Source organism: Gopherus evgoodei, chromosome 8 (genome assembly GCF_007399415.2).
Source record: "Gopherus evgoodei ecotype Sinaloan lineage chromosome 8, rGopEvg1_v1.p, whole genome shotgun sequence".
Lineage (NCBI taxonomy): Eukaryota > Metazoa > Chordata > Testudines > Testudinidae > Gopherus > Gopherus evgoodei.
Window position 1 is genome coordinate 45,821,981 of NC_044329.1, and position 14,846 is coordinate 45,836,826.

The 14,846-nt window shown below is 45.9% G+C and overlaps 1 long non-coding RNA gene across 2 annotated transcripts; it reads left to right on the plus strand.

Annotated features, from left to right (window-relative positions):
• Nucleotides 1-759: 759 nt before the first annotated feature.
• Nucleotides 760-8,824, plus strand: LOC115655977. 2 transcript variants are annotated; one of them, XR_004001558.1, is made up of 5 exons: nt 760-846; nt 1,532-1,617; nt 1,958-2,053; nt 8,065-8,176; nt 8,413-8,824. It is a non-coding gene; the product is annotated as an uncharacterized LOC115655977 (long non-coding RNA). The 2 variants fall into 2 exon arrangements; XR_004001559.1 differs by lacking the exon at nt 1,958-2,053.
• The last annotated feature ends 6,022 nt before the right edge of the window (nt 8,825-14,846 follow it).

The following is a 14,846-nucleotide window of genomic DNA, read 5'->3' on the forward strand; positions in this document are numbered from 1 at the left end:
GCCCCAAACCCACCCTACAATCCCCCTGCCCCACGGCATCCATCCCCTGCCAGCCCCAACTCTGCCCCAAACCCTACAACCCCAAACCACCCAGTCCCGCCCCACATCCACTTCAACTTCTACTCCCACCCTACAGCCCCTGCCCCACGGCATCCATCCCCTGCCAGCCCCCAACTGCCCCAAACCCTAAAACCCCCAAACCATCCAGTCTCACCCACATCACCTCAACTTTACTCCCACCCTACAGCCCCCTGCCCACGGCATCCATCCCTGCAGCCCCCAACTCTGCCCCAAACCCTACAATCCCCAAACCACCCAGTCCGCCACACCACCTCAATTCTACTCCCACCCTACAGCCTCCTGGCCCCACGGCATCCACCCCTGCAGCCCAACTCTGCCCCAAACCCTACAATCCCCAAACCCACCCAGTCCCGCCCCACATCCACTCAACTTCTACTCCCACCCTACAGCCCCTGGCCCCACGGCATCCATCCCTGCAGCCCCCAACTCTGCCCCAAACCTACAATCCCCAAACCACCAGTCCCGCCCCACATCCACCTCAACTTCTACTCCCACCCTACAGCCCCCTGGCCCCACGGCCATCCCCTGCAGCCCCCAACTCTGCCCCCCCTCCCCAAACCCTACTCCCGCCGGCTCCCTGCCGGGCTCCCCTGCCCCGGCGGGGCGGGGGCCCGTGACGCGCCGCTGGCCCACGGGGAGGAGCGGCCAGCAGGGGGGAAGAAGACTCGGGCCCCCGGAGGGGGGACTTACCTACGACCCGGTACATGTTGGCAGCCATGCCCGGGCTGGGGAGGTCCGGGCCGCGCCCGCCGCCGCTGCCTCCAGGTGCCGGATCCGCTGGAAAATGGAGGCTGGAGCGGCGGGGAGGGGGAGGGGGAGGGGAGCGAGGGAATTAAAGGGGCCGCGCGACGGGGGAGCGGCGGCTGGCTGAGGCAGTGCGGGGAGGGGCAGATGAGAGTGGGGGGTAGTGGGGGGGCGATGAGAGCTGCGGGAGATAGTGGCAGGATTGGGAGTAGATGGGAGCCGGAGGCGGGAGAGGGAGTGAGGAGAAGGGGCGCAGGGGGACTGGGGCGAGGGAGTGGGCTATCGGAGGGAATTGGGGGATGGGAAAGGAGGCAAGGTGGGGGATGGGGTAGGAAGAGCTGGGAAAGGGAGGCAGGGAATGGGGCAAAGGAGGAGAGGCCAGTGGCAGCCTTAGGCCTACATCCCCTGCTGTCTGTCAAATCACACCTCCACATCCTGCAGCAGATAGTGAGCAGGGGTCAGAGTTAAACCAAGAACAGGGCCCTGCCGCTGTGGGGACTTTCCTCCTGAGGGAGGCAGCAGTTCTGCGCAGCTGGGGAAAGGGAACCCCTGAGGGAGCACAGAGTGAGCAGCCAGGTTGGCAGTGAGGAGAGGCACCAGCAGATCCCTGAGAGGGCAAGGGTTGCAACAGCAGCAATATGGTGATACAAGGTACTAAGGCTTTTGTCCATGTAATTGTACTATACAACATCATTATTTTCCCCAGACCTGACCAAGATAGAGCTCTAGCTGAAAGAGAACTGACTACATCACAATCCAGATGAGACAGAAGAAAAAGGAAAGCATTAAGATGTATGTATGGAGGCTTGGGCTGAACCATCAATTGAAGGAGTATGCCTAACCTTTGCCAAAATATATGCTGCTTTAGGGGCTTACTGGGTCCACATCTGATCCTATATTAGATTATAGATAACCCAGCTGGTGGCAAGATGAGGACTAGATGCTTGAAATGGAATGAAACTCCAATGGACCAATAAAGGAATATTATGCCCATGTTAGTAGAGTTCCTTCCTAAACCCAAGCAGTTAGCATCATGCCCCCACAGAAAAAGTTACTTTCTTCTAACACAGAACTGTATTAAAAAAGAAAACAGAATTATTCCTAAAGTTGTTCTCTCTCTGTTTCCCTATAGGCATCTCCTATAACTGTCCTTCAGCCTCCAACTGCCTGGCTTTCTTCTACAGATTTAAGGAAACATATCCTCACATTTTCCCCTAGTGTAAACAAGGTAATAAAAATTAAATATCCCAGCTCCACCTACAGTTAGGTCTTGTCTTCTGACCTTCAGGAGGGTTTTGTCCAGTTGAGTCACTTGAATTTTCAAATACAAGAGAGGGAAAGTGCTGTTCAGTAGGATTCAACAGGATTACCTCCCCTCACTAAGGCAGTGGTGATAGTACCATTGCAGTTAGGATCATGTCAGTCCTGCTGGGCTTGGAACCAGCTGAAGATACTTCCTCTTCCTCTGTACCGAGTTCCTTAATTAGTTTTGACCAAATAGAATCTCTGTGTGCATCTTGTTCCACTGTTAGTAGCTAATGGTGTTCAGTACTTCTCATCCAGTTTTTCAGGTCTGAGATTCCTAGTTTACCTTTGAGTAAGCTCCAGGCAGTATTCTGACAGTTAAGGAAGAAAGCCAAAACACCTTTTAGATTTGGCACCTCTCAGCTTCACATCCTTTGACCAGGGCCACTCAGACCTAAAATTTACCTCTGACAATAGCAATGTTGTTCTTAGCTGTCAACCCATGAACAGCTGCCCTGAGTTAACTCTGATGACTAACGTGAAGGTTTGCCCTACAGCTCAGCAGAGCTAGTACGGGGTCTTTTTGTTGTAGAATTCTCTAATATCTATTTTCTCTGCCACTGCATTCCTTTGTGGGTGGAGAAGACTGGAGTTGATGTTCTTGACGTATATCCCCCAAAGTTGGAATTCAGAACTGGCAACTTATGTCCCATTGTCAGAAATTATTTCCAGATGTCAAATTGAGAAAAAATCCTTTTAACTTTGCTAAGCCCTGTTTACCGGTGGGTCTAGCACAGGGGTGGGCAAATTACGGCCCGCGGGCCCGATCCGGCTCATGATGCTGCGGGACTAAGACAGGCTCCCTGCCTGCCCTGGCTCCACGCGGCTCCTGGAAGCAGCTGGCGCTACATCCCTGCAGTCCCTGGGGAAGCGGGGGGGGGCAGAGGGCTCTGTGCGCTGCCCTTGTCTGCAGGCACCACCCCCCGCAGCTCCCATTGGCTGGGAATGGGGAACTGTGGCCAGTGAGAGCTTTGGGGGAGGTATATGCAGGCAAGGGCAACGCACCAGGGGCCACAGGGACATGGTGCTGGCCACTTCCAGGAGCGGTGTGGAGCCAGGGAAGGCAAGGAGCCTGCCTTAGCCCCCGCTGCATGCCGCTGCCACTCTGGAGCTGCTCAAGTTAAACAGTGGGGCTGAAACCCACACCCCGAACCTGTCCTTCACCCCAATCCCCTGCACTGAGTCCTCTCCTGCACTCTGCACCCCCTCTTGCACTCCAACCCCTTGCCCTGTGCCCCTTCCTGCACACTGCATCCCTCCCTACATCCTGCAGTCCCTCCTGCCCCCCCACATGCCTCTGCATGCAATTTCCCCATCCAGATGTGGCCCTCGGACCAAAAAGTTTGCCCACCCCTGGTCTGGCAAGAAGTGACTTCTTACAAATCTAGAAAATAGTGGTTACCAAACAGGCATGTTTCCTCTTCACACACATCTAGTGTTCTTTTCCAAAGCCTATTGGGTAGCCCTGTGGCAATGGGAAATTTTTTGAGTTGTGTTTGTCAGGTCATTCTGCAAGATTAATGTTTTCACCCTACAAGTGGGCTATCACATGGACATTAGGGCTCCTTCCAGCATTTCTGAGGGCTTAATATTCCTCATGTATCCTTTACAGGACTGTAAGAACAGTACAAATGCTATACATAATCAGACCTTCATCTTCAGAAAGTTCACCTTTCATAACATACAAATCATAGAGTGGATGCTAAACCTCTGAAAAATAATTAAGCCAACCATAACCTTGGTTTCCGGTGGTGTATCAGCCCAAGCAGCTGTTTGAATCAGTTCTGTAGTGAGAGTGAGTCGATACGCTAAGTAGCACATATGAGGGCTTCTGCATCATCCCACGCCTCTGGAGAACTGGGTGCTTGCTAGAGCTCCTCGGTGCAGTGTCAGTCACCTCTGTGGTCTTTCTAACAAGGTGGACAGTCACCTATGTGTCTATTCTGCAATACATTTATATCTCAAACACATGAGCAATCTCTGGTATTTAATATGTATCTTGTTTGGGTCTATACTGTTTATTAAAATTACAAGCACTTTGTGATCTGTCACCAACATGACATTATCAAGTTCACGCAAGTGGCCTGTGACTCTCTTACATGGCCACATGCTTGCTAGACATTCTCTCTCTTTGAGCACACCTGCTCTTGGAATCTGAATGCATAATAGGTCAAGATTTGCAAAGCCCTCTCGGGTATTTAGCCCTACAAATGTTCTGGGGCTAAGTCTTCTAGTTGACTTTGAAAGTTTCAAACCAGTATTTTTCTAAATCATATTCCAATTGCTCAATTTCCACAGACTCTGTAACTAGAGTAACAACCCATCAATACCATAGCTACCAGCATCTGTAAAAAGAACTGTGGATCATAAAATACAGTTTAAATATGGTCAGCAGATATTTTAAAACCCCACAAGTGTGCCTCTGTGCTTTATTCCAGATTCACATGCAGTTTTAAGCAGTTCATAAAAGACTTGGCCTTTTGAGAATGATTAAGTATGAAGATTCTCCAGCATTCAGCCATACAGAGGAACAGCCCCAGTTCTGATTGTAGGACTCATAGACTCTAGGACTGGAAGGGACCTCGAGAGGTCATCGAGTCCAGTCCCCTGCCCTCATGGCAGGACCAAATACTGTCTAGACCATCCCTAATAGACATTTATCTAACCTACTCTTAAATATCTCCAGAGATGGAGATTCCACAACTTCCCTAGGCAATCTATTCCAGTGTTTAACTACCCTGACAGTTAGGAACTTTTTCCTAATGTCCAACCTAAATCTCCCTTGCTGCAGTTTAAGCCCATTGCTTCTTGTTCTATCATTGGAGGCTAAGGTGAATAAGTTTTCTCCCTCCTCCTGATGACACCCTTTTAGATACCTGAAAACTGCTATCATGTCCCCTCTCAGTCTTCTCTTTTCCAAACTAAACAAACCCAATTCCTTCAGCCTTCCTTCATAGGTCATGTTCTCAAGACCTTTAATCATTCTTGTTGCTCTTCTCTGGACCCTCTCCAATTTCTCCACATCTTTCTTGAAATGCGGTGCCCAGAACTGGACACAATACTCCAGTTGAGGCCTAACCAGCGCAGAGTAAAGCGGAAGAATGACTTCTCGTGTCTTGTTTACAACACACCTGTTAATGCATCCCAGAATCACGTTTGCTTTTTTTGCAACAGTATCACACTGTTGACTCATATTAAACTTGTGGTCTACTATGACCCCTAGATCTCCTGCTGCCCTTCTTCCTAGACAGTCTCTTCCCATTCTGTATGTGTGAAACTGATTGTTCCTTCCTAGGTGGAGCACTTTGCATTTATCTTTATTGAACTTCATCCTGTTTACCTCAGACCATTTCTCCAATTTGTCCAGATCATTTTGAATTTTGACCCTGTCCTCCAAAGCAGTTGCAATCCCTCCCAGTTTGGTATCGTCCGCAAACTTAATAAGCATACTTTCTATGCCAACATCTAAATCATTGATGAAGATATTGAACAGAACCGGTCCCAAAACAGACCCCTGCGGAACCCCACTTGTTATACCTTTCCAGCAGGATTGGGAGCCATTAACAACTACTCTCTGAATACGGTTATCCAGCCAGTTATGCACCCACCTTATAGTAGCCCCATCTAAATTGTACTTTCCTAGTTTATCTATAAGAATATCATGCGAGACCGTATCAAATGCCTTACTAAAGTCTAGGTATATCACATCCACCGCTTCTCCCTTATCCACAAGGCTCGTTATCCTATCAAAAGGAGACGACCTTTCAGCTATGGCTTTGTTTCTATTGCTAATCCCACCCCTTCTTTATCAATCCTGTGTCCTAAGAACCATAGCCAGTTTGTTGTGCATATATTTTATCTTTTTAATTTTAGTCCTGCATCCTCCGTAACCTTCAGAACTCGCTCTAGCCTTAGGTTAAGTTGTTCCACAGGCTTCCCTTACCTATGATGTCATCCACATAAACCTTCATTCGCTGCTGACCGCATCGAATCTCATTTCTCTTTGGATGATTTCTGAGACATTTGAAATGCTGAACAGGAGGCAGTGAAAGCCATATCTGACAAATAGTGATACAATTGTCAGCTTGTCACTGCCAGGATAGAGCCAATATTTCCAAACTCCTCTAGTTGTATCTAGTGAGAAGAATACTATTGCATCTGCTCATTTAGAAAGGAAGCCCCTAATTCTCCCCTTCAGTACAGCTATTTTATGTTGCTCTGGTGGCACAACACAGCCAGAAAGCAGGCTTAACTATCTACCTGGGAATGCCCAGGTGGCACAACGACTCTACACTGACCCCCCCATTCCCCTCCAACTTCTTGGGATTATAAGCAGCAGGATGTCATTGACACTAATTTAGACTGCTGTATGTTGCACCAGGAACTAAAGTGGCTGTGAGCCAACTCCACAAGAAAGAGGCTGCAAAGGTGATGAAACTTAAGCCACCTCTCTCCCCAACTTCCCACCATCCCTGGTCCTGCATCAAATGAGAAGAATATACCTCCCCCCACCTTCAGTTTTATTTAGCCACTTCTGTACAAATAACAGTATGCCCCTATCTTTTCATAATAGGCACTATAGTCACACAGCATTCTGTTGGCTCAGTAATGCACGATTACATTATTCTCTCCCATTGCTCGTTCTAGAAACAGTGGGATTTCTTCTGTGCATTTGTGTGGGCCTTTCTGAACAGACATGGCTTAGTCTAGTGGGTACGGGTAATGGGCCCTATAACAAATGTGATTCCCCCCCACACACACATAGACTCCTTGCTGTTGTGACTAGTATTGAATTTAAATTGCCTAGACAACTTATGTCTCCCTGCACTAATGAACAGGACCCTGAGTTGCTCTAACTTAACTGTAATGATCTTACAAATCATTACAAGTCATCTCCACCCCTGAATTAGTTTTAAGTTTAACACTAGTGCAGCTCTTGACTTTAACAGCACCACTCTGTTTATAAGTGTTTTACTTGGATACAGATCCCAGGAAATCAACATCACCAATCACAGTGCTAGGGCTATCTCCCCAGTAATTGCATGTCCATCACAAACTGATACTTCACTATTCCTCCCCTTTCCCCAATCATTAAACTATTTAACACCAATAGTCCTACTAGTACAGATGCTTGTGGGCATCCATTAACCTCTTTTCAAGTTGCAAATGACATTTATTACTACTCTTTGATTCCTACCTCCTCGCTGACTTCTAATCCTTGACAGACACCATCTGTGGACCATATTCCCTTTCACTATCTGCCTCTGTCCAGAGCCCCACATCCATTTCCCCTCCAGTGAAGATCCAGCAACTCTCCTCTACATCATGTCAGTTCCATCTTGGATTGCTGCAGTGTGCTCTACTTGTGACTACTTCTAAAGTCCACTTGAGAGTTCGTTCTAATGGAGAACACTGCTGCCCATCTCCAGAGAGTCACAGGCAACATGGATACATAATACCTGCACTCAAGTTTCTGCCCTGGCTTTCTTGCATTCAGCTGAAGCTCTGTGGGGGGAATCTTGTTATCTGAGAGGTGCCTCTCACTCCATACTCCAACATGGCAGTTAAAATCAGTGGGGACGTTGTTACCATAAGTTCCCAGAGCTGAACTTGCTTATCTGAAAGAACCTGAGCTTCCAGTAAAATGCAAGATAAGGTTATTTGGTTTAGCTTTTATATGAGTTTTGTTACTATACACTGGACATTTGCTCCTGGAAAAGTGATAGTATTGTTGCTAATATCCACATAACCTACTGCTGGTGCTATACACCTAGTACAATTCCTGTAAGCAGTAGCAGTGGGTGGGAGTAGTATTCATTTTGAGCTGTTTTATGTCAGCTATTTGTTAAAATTCTGTAATAAAACTCCTAGCTGACATTACAAGACGTGTTTAATACTTTTTAACAAGCACATGATCACTCTTGTCATACCAAGGAGGAGGAGCCAACACCATGTGACCTGCCACCTCATCATTTACTCCTAGCAAGTGCCCAGTGATCACTGTTTTGAGAATCTTTGGGAGGATTTTTCTGTGCAGTTACCACAGGTATGTTATACAATTGCAAATGAGAGGAGTTGGTTAGTGCTTATCAAGGGAAGAGAAGACTGTTTTTGGGCTAGGGGAATCCCCTGCTGAGCTGTGGGACAGGGCAAAGGGCATGGCCCAGTATTTGTCATTAAAGCTCTGTTGATAGAAAACATTCTGTTGAGACTTTGCATGTGGAGTCTTATACGTGTGAATCTTTTGAAAGGAAAAAACCCATATCTTGGCCTTTTTCATAGAGAAAATGAACGTGTCCACCTCCTGGGGAAGAACTATTTTGTGGATAAGTGTTAGACAAAAAATACCTTCTCTCTGAGAGCCCCTTCCGGAGTGAACTATAGACCTGAAACTTTCCACAAGGAAAACTGAGCATGCACACCAAGGTGTTTGTGTGGAGAAAGCTTTCAGGTAAATTGACTCCTGCCAATTAACGGCAGCATCTTTGTTATGCATTGACCTCCATATCCCTCATTCCATCCCACTCCTCAGGCAGAACCAAGCTTATGGCCCCTGCAGTACATGTCCTCTCTCCTGACCCCATCCCTACTTCTTCTGACAATCCCAAGGACAGTTGTCCATTCATTGTTCCTAAGACACATATCATTTCATGCTGAATGTCTGAACTACAGCAGCGGAGAGGGAGTGTGTACTGACTTTTGGATGGAAAATGGAGGGCAACAAAAATGATCAGAGGCTGGGGCACATGACTTACGAGGAGAGGCTGAGGGAACTGGGCTTGTTTAGTCTGCAGAAGAGTGAGGAGGGATTTGATAGCAGCCTTCAACTACCTGGAAGGGGGTTCCAAAGAGGATGGAGCTCAGCTGTTTTCAGTGGTGGCAGATGACAGAACAAGGAGTAATGGTCTCAAGTTGCAGTGGGGGAGGTCGAGGTTGGATATTAGGAAACACTGTTTCGCTAGGAGCATGGTGAAGCACTGGAATGGGTTACGTAGGGAGGTGGTGGAATCTCCATCCACAGAGTTTTTTAAGGCCCAGCTTGACAAAGCCCTGGCTGGGATGATTTTATTGGTGTTTGTCCTGCTTTGGGCGGGGGTTGGACTGGATGATTTCCTGGGGTCTCTTCCAACCCTGATCTTCTATGAAGGGCCTGGCTGCTAGATGGAGAGGAACAGGCACACTTCAGTTCAGGATATTTTTAAATGCCTAGGGCAGTACGCACTGAACTCTCTTCATCACTTATACTATATCCAAAGTGAGACAGAGCACTGGACAAAAAAGCCAGAACTCTGATTTGGACTCCATGTACAGTGTACATCCAGGGAAGAACCATGGCTGACACTTTCAAGAAGCCCAACTCCCACTGAATTTTAAATGTGTTTTGGTGCCTAAATCCCTTATACTCCTTTGAAAATCTCTGCTCATATGATTTAGGCTTGACCCAGTCATCAAATTTAAAGGGACTACAGCTTTCACGCTCTTACAGGGAATGTCCAGAATTTGAACCCCAGACCTGAATTTAAGGTCTTGTCTACTTGAAGATGCTCCAGTTTAACGCAAGGTGTGAATTTAACCTGATTTAGTTAAATTGGTGCAATCTCTGGGTGTATGGATACTTATTTTGGTTTTAGAGAGGCTTATTGCAGTTAAGCTGAAATTTCAGAGAACCAGAGGGTTAGAAGGGACCCAAAGGTCAGCTAGTCTAACCCCCTGCCAAGATTCAGGATTTGTTGTGTCTAAACCATCCAAGACAGATGGCTTTACAGCCTCCTTTTAAAAACCTCTCATGAAGGAGCTTTCACAGCCTCCCTAGGCCGTCTGTTCCATGTCTTACTGTTCTTATAGGTAGGAAGTTTTTTCCTAAAATTTAATCTAAATCTGCTGTGCCGTAGTTTGTTCCCAACGGATTTAAGCTAAACTGGAAAAAAAAACATTCTTATACTGAAAAAATAGTAATCTGGATAGCTGTGTCTAGTATTTTTGATCAGTAGGTCTTCAACACACTTTTACAAAGGAGATCAATAGCATCACTTCATTTTACAAATGGGGAAACTGAGGCACAGAGCAGTTTAACTGGCTTGCCCAAGATCACCCAACAGGCCAGTGAGAGAGCAGGGAATAGAATCAGGTCTCTGAGTCCCAGTCCAGTGCTCTATTTGCTAGGCCACATGGAGTTTATACAAATTTAACTAAATCCGTTTTAAAATCCATGTAAGTTAAACGGTGCAACTTTCCTGTGTAGAAAGGCCTAAGACAGATGCTTTTACCAACAAGACGCTGTGTTGAAGCCTATGTTCCCCCATGTGAAGGATTTTATAAGTTAGTCTGGAGAAATATTTTATAAATTTAAAGGTACCACCTTTCCCCATCTCAGATAGTTTGCCCAAGATTAATCTCAGGACCCATGGCAACTAAGGTCGCCTGACACAAGTTGCTCCCTCTCAAAAGAGTAAGACCAGTTTTTCAACTGGCTATGCGTGCTCCTCAGTTCAGGAGCAGCAACCTTTGGCCTTGTGTAGGTTTCAGTGAATTTCACCCTGCATATACTCTTTTAAGTAACCTGGAGATGATAATTAGAGAAAACTAACACACTCTCACCTAAGGTTGTGGTTGCTTTGTTATAAGTCCTATTTTGATTCCACTTGAACAGTACCAGAACTAACTCTATCACCCGAAATATTGGTCATACACCTCTGCTAGAGAAGTTTTTAAAATTTGCTTTTGTAAGTGTGAGGCTTGTTGGACAACAACATGTTCTTGATTGTACTCTGAGAAAGCCAAGTTATTTCAACCTTTGAAAACTGTTTTATTTTTTTTCTTGTCATGGAATATTTATCTTGGAAACAGTGTCCTCCATGATGACTGGTGCCTTTTACAATGTTTTGCAGTGTTGGGAATTACTCTTAGAGAATAGAGTCTGTATGTTTTCCCAAATTCTCAGCCATCCATGAGCATCTGCAAAACTTTAGAAGCCGTGTAGGTGAAACCCTAAAAAACAAAGCAAGCAATCTAGACCAGAAGTCCCCAATGTAGTCCTCAGTGGCGCCCTCTGGGCATCTAAGTGCGCCCGCATACTGGTCAGCGGACAAGCATACAGCAAAATGCCATCGACAGGTGTGAATTCAGAGGCGTGCCATTGAAATGCTTCCGATTTTTGGCGTATTTTGGCGGCGACGCCTCTGGATGATGCTGCTTGTCGGCAGCATTTCAGCGGCAACGCCTATTGACATTGTTGCTTGTCAGCGAATTTCAATGGATGCTCGTCCACCGCCACAGTCCTCCGTCGCTTGTCGTCTGGGTGCCCGCCAGATGAAAAAGGTTGGGGACCACTGACCATTTCCTTGTGAAGAATCTTCAATCCAAACTGCCAAGAGCACTTCATTTTTCTTTAAGAAATCCAGGAATTCCCCCATCACACTCACACTTAGCTGTACTTTTGCTCCTTCTACATCAGTCAATGCTTGACAGACCTCAGACTGCATTTCTTATACCTTGTAACCAGCAATTTCTCCTTCCTCTCACCCAATGCCAGGAAGCAAAGGTGAGTGAGTTTTCTACAGCTGATATCATTAGCTCTGTCAGCAGCACCATTCAGAGAACTGCCATGACCTCTTCTGTGACTGAATACACCTCTGTATTCACACCTGGCATAGTAGTATAATAATCTTTGTACAAGGTAGGTTTGTAAGGTATTATCTGAAAACTCAATTTGCTGGTTCATATTGTCCTGATAAAATACATGTGGCAACATTGTATGTGAAATTAAAAGATTCCCCTCTATGGAGGGGGCAGGGATAATTCTGTGGTTGAGCATTGGCCTGCTAAACCCAGGGTTGTGAGTTCAATCCCTGAAGGAGCCATTTAGGGAATCTGGGATAAAATCTGGCAGGGATGCTACTTGGTTCTGCTGTGAAGGCAGAAGACTGGCTTCAGTCTTTCAAGGTTCCTTCCAGCTCTATGAGATGGGTTGATATATTTTTTTATTATATGGAGATATACCTATGTTCCAAACCCCACAGCCCTGCCCAAGCAGAAGTCAGGTCTGTCCTAAACAAAGGAAGGATTGTATGCTTGCCTTAATTTGCATTTAGGTAGTAAACAGAGTGATCAAGCAGAAAGGAAAAACAATGAAAGCTCTAACAGGTGAAAAAAATCAGCATGGAACATCCTTCCACATGGACTCTTTGTCCTCTGGTGCTCCAATGGAAATGTTTTACAAAAAGAGAACTGAAACCATAAAAATGAGGAACACCACCCTCTCTCTCCCCGTCTGCCTTTGGCATTGCACTTAAGATGACAAAGGAGAACCACCATTGGATTCTGGGGCAGAGGGGTCCTGACCTGAAGAGTTTGGTCAGTAACCTTACTAGAAGCATATGGTGAGAAATTTGTCTTGAAACTAATATAGTTTGCTAAGTTAGCACTAGAAAGCATTTTATCTATTTTTCTTGTAACCATTTCTGACTTCTAGGCCTCTTTTACTTGTACTCACAATCTCCCACTTTGTAGTTAATAACTTTGGTTTACTGTTTTATCTAATTCAGTGTGCTTAAGTTGAAGCATTCCGGATAACTCCATTTAAAGTAATAAGCAGATACATTATCCCTTAAAGGAATAATGGACTTAAAATATTTGTACTGTCCAGGAGATGGCTGGGCAGTACAGGACATACATTTCTGACAAAAGATCCAGAACTGGGGCTGTGTTGAGTTCACCCTACGGATAACCAAGTCTGGTGAGAGACAGGGTGTAGCTGGCAGGCTGCAGTTTCCACACAGATACTCAGAGTGTGCCTTGCATATGGGAAGGCTGTTTGTGAGTGGCCCAAGTGGGAGCTATTTCAGCAAGCCATTGTAAGACACCAAGGTTGCAGGGCAGGGATGGTGCAGCCACCCCAGTTGTCTGAATATCCTCCCTTGACACCGGAGTCAATATAACATAGCACTTTGTCTCCTCCAGGAGGAGTCGGCTAACAGAAGGGAAGGGAAAAACCCTTGCAGGTACTCCTGGGTGCCGAGGAATCTGGTGTAAAATGTGCACCCTGCTGTGCCTAGAGAGGGAGGGTGAAGCATCCTCCCCCATCCCCAATACATGTCAACCTTTGTCAGACTTGGCTCTCTAGTTCAGTACAGTAAGAACAGCAGGTGCAGTGCATAAGCATCCAGACTAGATCGGCTCTATTACAACACAAATACTCCATGGTATTTAATATATTTATTCCATCACAAAAACACCCCATTATAGAGGAACATTAAGGATGTAGAGTAAAGCACTCAGTCAAATCGCCAGTGTTAAAGTGGCCCATGCAGCTCCTGTCCTTGACTCACTCAGTATGCAAATTGGATCGTACAGAGTAACTTACTAAACAGTGAGGATCAAAAAATCAGTTGATGCATGCCTAGAAAGGGTTAAACATCCTGCAAATAAATAGACTCATAGACTTTAAGGTCAGAAGGGACCATTATGATCATCTAGTCTGACCTCCTGTACAATGCAGGCCACAGAATCTCACCCATCCATTTCTATAACAAACCCCTAACCTATGTCTGAGTTATTGAAGTCCTCAAATTGTGGTTTGAAGACCTCAAGCTGCAGAGAATCCTCCAGCAAGTGACCCAAGGCCCCATGCTGCAGAGGAAGGAGAAAACCTCCAGGGCCTCTGCCAATCTGCCCTGGAGGAAAATTCCTTCCCAGCCCCAAATATGGCAATCAGTTAAACCCTGAGCATGTGGGCAAAACTCACCAGCCAGCACCCAGGAAAGAATTCTCTATAGTAACTCAGATCCCAACCCATCTAACATCTTATCACAGACCACTGGGAATACTTACCTGCTGATAATCAAAGTTCAAAAGCTAAATTAATTGCCAAAATTAGGCTATGCCATCCCCTCCATAAACTGATCAAGCTTAGTCTTAAAGCCAGATATGTCTTTTGCCCCCACTACTCCCCTTGGAAGGCTGTTCCAGAACTTCACTCCTCCAATTGTTAGAAACCATCATCTAATTTCAAGTCTAAACTTCCTAGTGACCAGTTTATTTCCATTTGTTCTTGTGTCCACATTGGTACTAAGCTTAAATAATTCCTCTCCCTCTCTGATATTAATCACTCTGATATATTTATAAAGAGCTATCATATCCCCCCTCAACCTTCTTTTGGTTAGGCTAAAGAAGCCAAGCTCTTTGAGTCTCCTTTCGTAAGACAGGTTTTCCATTCCTTGGATCATCCTAGTAGCCCGTCTCTGACCCTGTTCCAGTTTGAATTCATCCTTCTTAAACATGGGAGACCAGAACTGCACACAGTATTCCAGATGAGGTCTCACCAGTGCCTTATATAACGGTGCCAACACCTCTTTATCTTTGCTGGAAATACCTCGCCTGATGCATCCTAAAACTGCATTAGCTTTTTTAACGGCCATATCACATTGGTGGCTCATAGTCATCCTGTAATCAACCAATACTCCGAGGTCCTTCTCCTCCTCTGTTACTTCCAACTGATGTGTCCCCAATTTATAACTAAAATTCTTGTTATTAATCCCTAAATGGATGACCTTGCACTTTTCACTGTTGAATTTCATCCTATTACTATTACTCCAGTTTACAAGGTCATCCAGATCTTCCTGTATGATATCCCAGTCCTTCTCTATATTAGTAATACCTCCCAGCCTTGTGTCATCCACAAACTTTATTAGCACATTCCCGCTTTTTGTGCCAAGGTC